Source organism: Apodemus sylvaticus, chromosome 20 (genome assembly GCF_947179515.1).
Source record: "Apodemus sylvaticus chromosome 20, mApoSyl1.1, whole genome shotgun sequence".
Lineage (NCBI taxonomy): Eukaryota > Metazoa > Chordata > Mammalia > Rodentia > Muridae > Apodemus > Apodemus sylvaticus.
In genome coordinates, this window is record NC_067491.1 from 18,930,658 (window position 1) to 18,940,405 (window position 9,748).

The window sequence follows — 9,748 nt, forward strand, 5'->3', positions numbered from 1 at the left end:
ACCACAGTGCAAGGCCGCGGTAGGCCTATGCAGTGAGGCTTACTCTGAGCAGTCCTGCCACATACCTCGCTCTCTCTCTCGAAGTTTGTTTTCAAATGTGTACAAGTGTTTTGCGTGCATGTATGTCCACATACCGCATGCATGCCTGGTACCCACCCATGCAGGTCAAAAGAGGGTGTCAGATATGAAGCTGGGCACAGTCAGTGCGAGCCGATGTCTGGATGCTGGGAATTGGACCTAGGTCCTTCACTAGGGCTGTGTGATTCCCTTCCTCAGACCTCCAGTCCCTGAGTGTCACATAACACACACTCTGAATGCAAGCGACTCTTCAAAGTGTTTCCTTTAAGCGTGTGAATCAGGAAGCTAGAAATTGCCTACACTTTGGTTGCAGTTCATGACTCTGGGCCTAGGGTTTCCTTGGAATATGGTTTTATCTGTGGGGGGAGGGGAACATATAGTTGATGGGGGAAGAGTGGAGGGTAAGCAAAGGGTGGTGCTCCTGAAATGGGGCTGCATGCTACCCCCATTTCTACTTCCGCTTGACCCCTGCCTTCAATACGAAGTAAAAGATGAGAGCCCTCTCCTGAGATTTCTACTTTCCACCATCTTACCTCTAAGAAGGAATAGATGCCATCTTACCTCTAAGAAGGATTGGCTTGGCTCACATAGCCATCTTTTTTTTTTTTTTTAAGATTTATTTCTCTTTTTAAATTTATATCATGTATGTGAGTACACTGTCACTGCCTTCAGACACACTAGAATGTGACATCGGAATCCATTACAGATGGTTGTGAGCCACCATGTGGTTGCTGGGAATTGAACTCAGGACCTCTGGAAGAGCAGGCGGTGCTCTTAACCATTGAGCCATCCAGCCACATATCCATCTTCTATACTTAACCTTTATAATGTTGATTTCTTGAGTGTGCTGTGTGCCTGATGTCGAGTTCCACCCTCACCTGACCTGCTTCTGAGAGCAAACAGGAGCTGTGCTTTTGAAAAAGTTATCAGTGGAATTCAAAGTTTACTTACCTGATTCTCAGGATGTTTTATGTAAGTCATGCTTTAAAAGAAGTATTCTGGAAGAACAAAGTCAGAGTAGGTGCCGTTCCCCGTGGAAACAGTTGGATGAGAAGAGTGCATCTGTGAACTGTGTACCTGTGTCCGTCTGGCCTCGACGTGCTTTTTCCTTCCTCGGGAGCAATGCGGTTGACAAGGCTGTGGGTCACATGGGTCACGTGAGGGTCAGACATGATATACGTGCTGGGGAAAAGGCAAACGTACTGTTTTAGTGGAAACTCCAGGAGCAGGTGTGTGACAATGGCTGTGTCCTTGTATCCTGCTAAAGATGTTTAAAGATCCAACAACCCTGACATCCTGTCCCTTTCACTTGAATGCCTGCCCTGTGTGTACTGTGCATACAACAAGGGACTCGGCCAAATTCCTTTCTTTCTCCTCGTTTTAGAAGAGAATGGAATTAAAAACCATTATTCACGGTCTGAGATGCACGTCTGTGGATATGACATCATCCCTGCACCCGTATTGACATTTTTTTTTAAAGATTTATTTATGTATGTGAGTACACTGTAGTAGTCCTCAGACACACCAGAAGAGAGCATCAGGTCCCATCACACATGGTTGGGAGCCACCATGTGGTAGCTGAGAATCAAACTCAGGACCTCTGGAAGAGCAGTCAGTGCTCTTCACCACTGAGCCATCTCTCCAGCCCCTGTATTGACATTCTATGTGATGAAAATGTACCAAGCTTTGGGGGATGGTAATAAATAGAATGATAGTAAAACTGATCACAAATTCGAGGTAAAGATAGACATCTTTTTTTTCTTTTTTATTATGGTCTCTGTGTCCTCTGGCTGAGTGTTGGAATCACAGGTGTACACCCCAACATCTAGCTCTGGGAAGAATTTTTGAAACCCTGCAGTCAATACCCTTTGAGACATTAGAATAAAGTCCTTTTCTAGATTCAAGAGGGTAATCATCCTTGGTTCTAGCGGCTTTTCCAAATTTTGTGGTTAGAGTGAGGAAACTGTTATCTTGCTTGTTTAAATATCAGTTTTATTTTAAGTTTGTAGAATCTTTTTAAACCAAGAAGAAACACAGCTTAAAAGTCCAGCCAGGCATAGCAGTCCAGTAATCATAGCAGGAAGGTGGAGGACTGCTCTGAGTCCCAAGACTAGCCTGTCTCAAAGACAGAAGTAGGTGTTATCCTGAGAAAAATGTGATCCAGTTGGTAAAGTACTTGCTTACTGCACACATTGTCCTGGGTTTGAGCCCCAGTATCATTTAAACTAGGCATGGTAGCATATATCTGTAATCACAGCACACTGGAGGCAGAGCCCAGAATGTTTGTATTAATTGTGCACAAGTGTCCACACATGTCCACACATGAAGGTGCATGTGGGGAGGCCAGGAAATGACCGGCACAAGTCCGTGCCTTCTACCATGTGAGCATTGGAGACTGAACTCAGGTCATCATTCGGTCGCCCAGTGTCATCGCCCCACACCCAGCCACCTTGTCAGTCAGGATCAGAACTTCAAAGCCACTTTTGGCTCTGTGGTGTTCAGGGCCACCTAGAACCACTAGACGCCACCTCACGAACACAAGCAGCCATGGCGGGGGCTTTGGTTTCTTTATTTTGTTTTTTCTGTTTTAAAGGATGTTTCTTGGGCTGCAGAGATGGCTCAGCAGTAAAGAGCACTGGTCGCTCTTCCAGAGGACCTGGGCTCAGTTCCCAGCACCCACATGGCAGGCAGCTCACAGCTGTCTGTAACTCCAGTGTCAGGGCTTCTGACACCCTCACCCAGGCAAAGCACCAATTGACATAAAAATAAATTATATATATTATATATAATATATAATTTATTTAATATATAAAAATAATTAAAATATATATATATATAAAACATTATTTTTTAAAAAAAGATATTTCAGCCGGGCAGTGGTGGCGCATGCCTTTAATCCCAGCACTTGGAGGCAGAGGCAGGTGGATTTCTGAGTTCGAGGCCAGTCTGGTCTACAAAGTGAGCTCCAGGACAGCCAGGGCTACACAGAGAAACCCTGTCTCGAAAAAAACCAAAAAAAAAAAATAATAATAATAATAAAATTTAAAAAAAGATATTTCCTTGTTATTGCCACACGGTAACCCAGAACACAAACCACCCTTTTGTCTAGTAAGCCCTTCTGGAGATTGTAACACTGAAGAATTTGAGTATTTCTAAATTCTCTAATTTAAAATGTGGATATCTCTTTCCTACCTAAAATTGAAGATGTAGATGAGAAATAGTTGAACAAATTCTTGGATTTTTCTGTTTTTTTTTTAACCTACTGAGTTTATTTAGAGTTGCATTTGCGTCAGTGTGGGGCTATTTACTGGAGCGTGGGCGACTTCTCAGGGGTCATGCCCAAGAAGAAAAATGACCCTGCCTCCCCGAGCGGCCACCACCTGCTAATGGATCCTCAGGTAGAGTGGGACCTCCTTCGCCTTTCCTCTTCACACTGGAGTACTGCTGAGCTTGACCTGGGCCAGGTCTTACGACGTCACACAGCTGCTTGGAGTACTGCTGAGCTTGACCTGGGCCGGGTCTTATGACGTCACACAGCTGCCTGGAGTACTGCTGAGCTTGACCTGGGCCGGGTCTTATGACGTCACACAGCTGCCTGGAGTACTGTTGAGCTTGACCTGGGCCGGGTCTTATGACGTCACACAGCTGCCTGGAGTACTGCTGAGCTTGACCTGGGCCGGGTCTTATGACGTCACACAGCTGCCTGGAGTACTGTTGAGCTTGACCTGGGCCAGGTCTTATGACGTCACACAACTGCCTGGAGTACTGTTGACCTTGACCTGGGCCAGGTCTTATGACGTCACACAGCTACAGAGTTTTCAAGAGTGCAAGGGTCATGTCAAATCCGGGAGGCAGTTTCACAGTAGCGTTCCTCTGGGTTTTACACTCTTTCGCCTCTTCTTCCATCCATGCACTTTGACCAGTTTTGAGTCTCTGCTTTAACGGCTGTGCACTGCAGAAAGCAGCTGATCAGAACAAGGCCGAGAGCTGTCCCCGTTCCAAAAGCTGTTCTTTTTTTTAAGTGATTTTGTATATATGCATAGTTCCATGTGTTGGTGTTCGTGGCCTTGTAGAGGCCTGAGGTTGATACTGGGTATCTTCTATAATCACTGGGTATCTTCACTTTGCACAAGATAGAGTATCTCAATTACCCAGAACTTACCAATACAGCACCTTGTGACTTAACTTTATTATACTGTAATAAAAAAGTACCCTTAAGGAGCCGAGGAGATGGCTCCATGCATAAAATACTTGGAGCACTAGAGTGCAAGTGTTTGTTCTTCAGGGGAGGAGCTGCAGTGACAATAGTTTCTTTTGTTTTTTTTTGTTGTTGTTGTTTCATTTGTTTATTTTGTTTGTTTTAATGCCTTCTGCGAGCTGGTTATTGAGAACTTGGTTAACTTTTGTTCTCACTAATTGAAAACAGCAAATTATTTAAATGATCTCATTAAATTAAATCCTTCAAGGTGATTAGAATCCTTCCCCTTCTAAGGGAAAAACCAGTAAGAATAAGACCTTTGGGGGCTGGAGAGATGGTTCAGCGGTTGAGAGCACTGATTGCTCTTCCGAAGGTCCTGAGTTCAAATCCCAGCAACCACGTGGTGGCTCACAACCATCCATAATGAGATCTGACGCCCTCTTCTGGGGTGTCTGAGGGCAGCTACAGTGTACTCACATATAATAAATAAATCTTTTGAAAAAAAAAAAAGAAAGAATAAGACCTTTGGTAGACTGGCAATCTCCTGGGCAGGGAAATGTTTCATCCTGGAAAAAGCATTACTACAACTCTATTGAACCATATTGCTCTTTTACACCGTGAGTACGTTCCTTAACTGGACAATTGGTATGTATGATTGGCCAGCATTAGATGCTTTTGTCCAGTAGTAAAGGTATAACGTTTAAGGAGCTTTACTGAAGGCCATCAGAGGATGGTTCCAGGGCACGGGGCAGGTTTCAGTTGTAGGTGCTAGGCTAGCAAAAGCCTTAGATTGTTTATTTTTTTGGTATGTGGCCCGAGGCTGACTGTTGTTTAGATAGGGCTTTGGTATACATAGCAAGTTCAAGGCTACATCTTTTCAAGTTGTTGATCAATGAGGTCACAGACCCCCTCCCCCAAACCTTACAGGACTATTGCTACTGCTTTTGGTTACTCTCCAGAACTTGATGGTAAGTAACTATTGCTAAAGAACCACACACTTGTATGAAAGAGCACGGAAAAGTCAAGTTGGAACTGGCCTGGAATCGCCATCTTTATTAGCTAGCTTCACACTCTTGGGATGTTCTGCCTATGCTGCCCGGCAAGAAGGGCAATCAACAACCGTAGCCACTTGTGAGCTCAGTGGGCTACAATAATGAGTGCCAGATGTGCCCAGTGGTGCAACTGGGGCAAAATCGATAAGGGAGTAACCAATTACTTTCCGGGAAGATCTAAGGCTACATGGGAGGTAACTCATGCCTAATACTTATTAACTGGGTCAAGACTGTGACTGGCTAAGTCATAGGTCCTAAGGAAAAACCTCTACTATTATTCTGCTAATAGACATATTAATAAACTGCCCTATGTTATAGTAGTTGTTTCCTTTTTTGATACAGGACCTCTGACTTTGTAGCCCTGACTGGCCCAGAACTCACTATAACCTTGAGCTCACAGAGATCTTCCTGACTCTGCCTCCCAAGTGCTAACGTCAAAGGCGTGTGTCATCATGCCTAGCCTACCCACAGAGTAATCCATCTCTCAACTCACATCAGGGAGGCTTCTTTCTGCAGTAGATGATGATGGATACAAAATGCACAACTGGTAAATTGCAGTGAATAACAGTCTAGGATGCTCAGCTCCCGATGGGACAACTATAATTTAACACTTCAAATAGGATATCAGAGGCAAATCATAGTATGTTATTGCCAGACTTTCTTGGACACCCCCTCCAGCCACTGAACAATGACACAAGACTTATTATCTATAAAAGTGTAGGCACTCTATCAAGACTACCTCTCAGCTACCTTTAACTTAACCCAATATTAAAGTCCACAACTACCACTGGGCCCATTCACTACCTTTCACATTTATTCCTACTCCCAGACACTGAACCCTATGGATAGACACAGATCTCTAATTGAACAATTGGGACTTCTGCTACATGTTTCATTTCAGAACCATAGTGAGAAGTAACATTCAGATGGTACTATGAATTCATCAGAACTCCTAATCTCAGTTATCTGCCCTTAATGAATTGGTTTTAATCTTCAAATCAGTGCATTTGGAAATGTATGCCTCTCTTGAGCGTTGAAAGTGAGGCTGGGCATGGTGGCACATGCCTTTAATTGCAGTTCTTGGAGGAAGACAGAACTCTGTGGGTTTGAGGTCAGCCTGGTCTACAAAGTGAGTTCCAGAGTAGCCAGAGCTGTCACACAGAGAAACCCTATCTTGGGAAAACCAGCCAACCAACCAACCAGCCAACCAATCAACCAACCAGCCAACCAATCAACCAACCAGCCAACCAAGAGTTGGAAGTGGCACGCAGTATGACATTCAAGGGCTCTAAGGGGCAGGGAAGAATGACTTGCTGAAGTTATAAAAGGGCATGTGCAGCTAAAGTCACTCTACAGGATGATATCTCACAGTGTGTGTGTGTGGGGGGGGTGTTGAGTCAACACAGCGTTAGCCATTTTTCTAGACAGTTTGAACAGCTGCTTCCTGTCCGGATTCCCTTGAATGTTCATCTAGCTTTTACTCACTTCTGAAAGATGTACAGATATTAGCATTTTGATGACATTTGAAAATGACATGGAAGATGAGCACCTGATTTATCAAAGTAGAACTTAGGATTTTAATTAGTTTTTTTTTTTTTAAAAGATGGACACCTTAAGTCTGGTTATAAGTCTAGAAGCAAGTGTTGGTTCTTGCTGTGAGGGATATCAATATTGAGTTGCCTGGCATTTCCTTCAGAGAAAGCCACTGCTGGCTTAGCAGACAATGAAGGATTTCCTTAATCAAAGGTGGGAAAAGCAATATTTCAGAGGATCAGAGTGGGAGTACATCTGCTGAGGGTGGAGACTTCCTTGGGTGCCAGAAACCCTTGAGAATCTGACGTTCAAAGGTCATGGCACATCTCCATGCTAATTCCCAGAATCCCATTTCACCTGTTAATGCCCTTTCGTTAAACACTGATGCCCTCCAAGGCCAGGACTTGAATATTTGCTGTAATTCAGCCAACTTATAATGAAGACTTCGGTTTGATGTTCTACAGCTTTAGCTCTGTAGCCGCCGGGAAGAAGATGCTCTTCCAGGGCAGTTCAGACTGGGTACACACATCTGCCAGCTTTATCACTAAGTTCATTGCTGTCCCTCACTGAGTTCTGATTTGCTAGGAATAGGCTAATTTTTACCACAGAGCTGATTCTCTTCCTGTGTCAATTCATCCAAAGATGCTAGACCCACCCATCCACCCAGCTGCAGCATCACATTCCTTATTTTCCTACAAACAGTCAAAAGTTTTATCTACAGAATCCCTTGATCTGTTGCCTCTCATAATCCGTAAATCAGGATAATCAAATTCATTTGTTTCCTTAAGTTTGTAAAATAGTTCACACCGTGGGCTTTCAGTGCTCTCCGGGCTCACAGGAGAGACTTCAGTAACTGGACAGGCTTCCTTAACTGTAGGTGTTGGCAAATCGCAAAGCCCATTCCAGATGCTAAAACATACCTCCTTCCATTTATGTTGCTCCAGAACTCCTTCTGGTGCCAAGTGTATGTATTAGGAATAGAAGGTGTGTGTGTGTGTGTGTGTGTGTGTGTGTGTGTGTGTGTGTGTTACAGGCTTTGGCCCAGCACCTAGTCCAACAATGGCTGTCTACAAGTAGAAAATCCAAGAATCCCGTAGTTGTCCACTCTGCAAAGCTGGACGTCTTACCCGGTCTTCAGCAAATGTCAGAATCATGAAGCTGTAAGCGCTAATGCCAGTGAAAGAACGGGCTTGATTTTGGCAGTGAGAGCAAGAAGCCAAAGGGGAAGCAAGCTTCCTTCTTCCATATCTGTTATAGGCTTCCTACCGAAGGTGTGGCCCAGATTAAAAATGGATTTTACCACCTCAAAAGATCTGCATTAGAAGCGGTTCTCCGTACAAATAGCTAGGCCATATAGCTAGGCATATTCCCAGACTAGTTCATAAATCATACTCCATTTATTCTAATCTATGTTCTGTCATGTGGCTGGTTTCCTCTGCTTGGGTTCCATACATCCGTTCTCCTTAGGATTCCCAGGGCCATTTCTCTGCACTTAACTCTATCCCAGCATCCTTTCTTCCTACGGGAACTTCCACTTCCTGTTTCCGGCCTCAGCTATAGGCCAATCAGCTTTATCTGACAGGCGAAGCTTCCATACAGCTTCTTCTACAGTTCTTCCCATTTCAAATTATTTCACTAAGAAAAAAGAAAATCACTCACAGGCGTGCAAAGCCATTTGGGCTTTAGTTAATTCCACTGTAATCAAGTTGACAATCAAGAATAGCCATCACTCACTGCTTTAATAACTTGAAAGGCATAAAGAGTGATTTTTAAATTCAGTGTAATTCCAGATCTCCAAAGAGCCCAGCAATAGAATTTGATAACGGCAAGGCTTAAGGTGCTGAAGTAACGGTTAATGCATCTAAGTTATATCATTTTCTTGGAATCTCTTTAAGAGTTCAACATCTAAAATAAGTTCCAAGTGACCGTGTAAACCAAAGCTGGTAAAGGAAAGAAATGCACCCACAGAGCACAGGGCACAGTTCTCCGTGCGGAGTGTGCACTGGAGTCATTTGGGCCAGGTAGCTCTCGGTGCACTGGGCCACACACTGGACTTCTAGAGTCAGCGATATTGGTGCCTGACTCTCAGAAATACTGGCTGGGACTAGAAACAAAACCTATATATAGTTTATAAATTTTCAGACGGTCCTAATTTGCAGCTATTGGGGTTCAGGAGTCACCCCATAAGTCACAGGAACACCAATCTCAGACTGGAAAATGGAAAAAACAAACAAACAAACAAACAAACAAACACACACAAAGAGCTCATACACAGGGGCTGGAAGGGCTGCCTGCTGGTCAGCCCTGACTCAAGCCATTTTAGACATAACAGTTCATATTGACCTTAAATTTGATGGGTCGTATGTGAAGCTTATAATTGTGGAATGTCTTAAGATTAACAAACCTCATAACATGCAGAACATAACAGGGTATGTGGTCATGACCCTGCTCTGAGTCAAGTTATTTTTCTGTGTCAATGACTGGCAGGCATATTACAGCAAAAATATGAAATAGCTAGCAAACATGGAACAAAATGGCTGCAGCTATGCTGGGGGGGGGGGGGAAAGAAGAGGGGGCGGGCTTCAACAGCAGCCACAGTTGAAGATGAGTAGACTAGGTAATCCTTGAGAAATGAGGTGGACTACATTGTAAAACAGAAGCAAATCTGATGGAGACGTGAGAATCTCAAACAACTGCTTAAGGCTCTCTTTTGTAGTATTGGGGCACTGACAGTCACTGCTAGTGTCTTCTTCTTCTTCTTCTTCTTCTTCTTCTTCTTCTTCTTCTTCTTCTTCTTCTTCTTCTTCTTCTTCTTCTTCTTTTCCTCCTCTTTCCCCCTCCTCCTCCTCTCCCTCATCCTTCTCCTCTTCCTTCTTCTTCTTTTTTT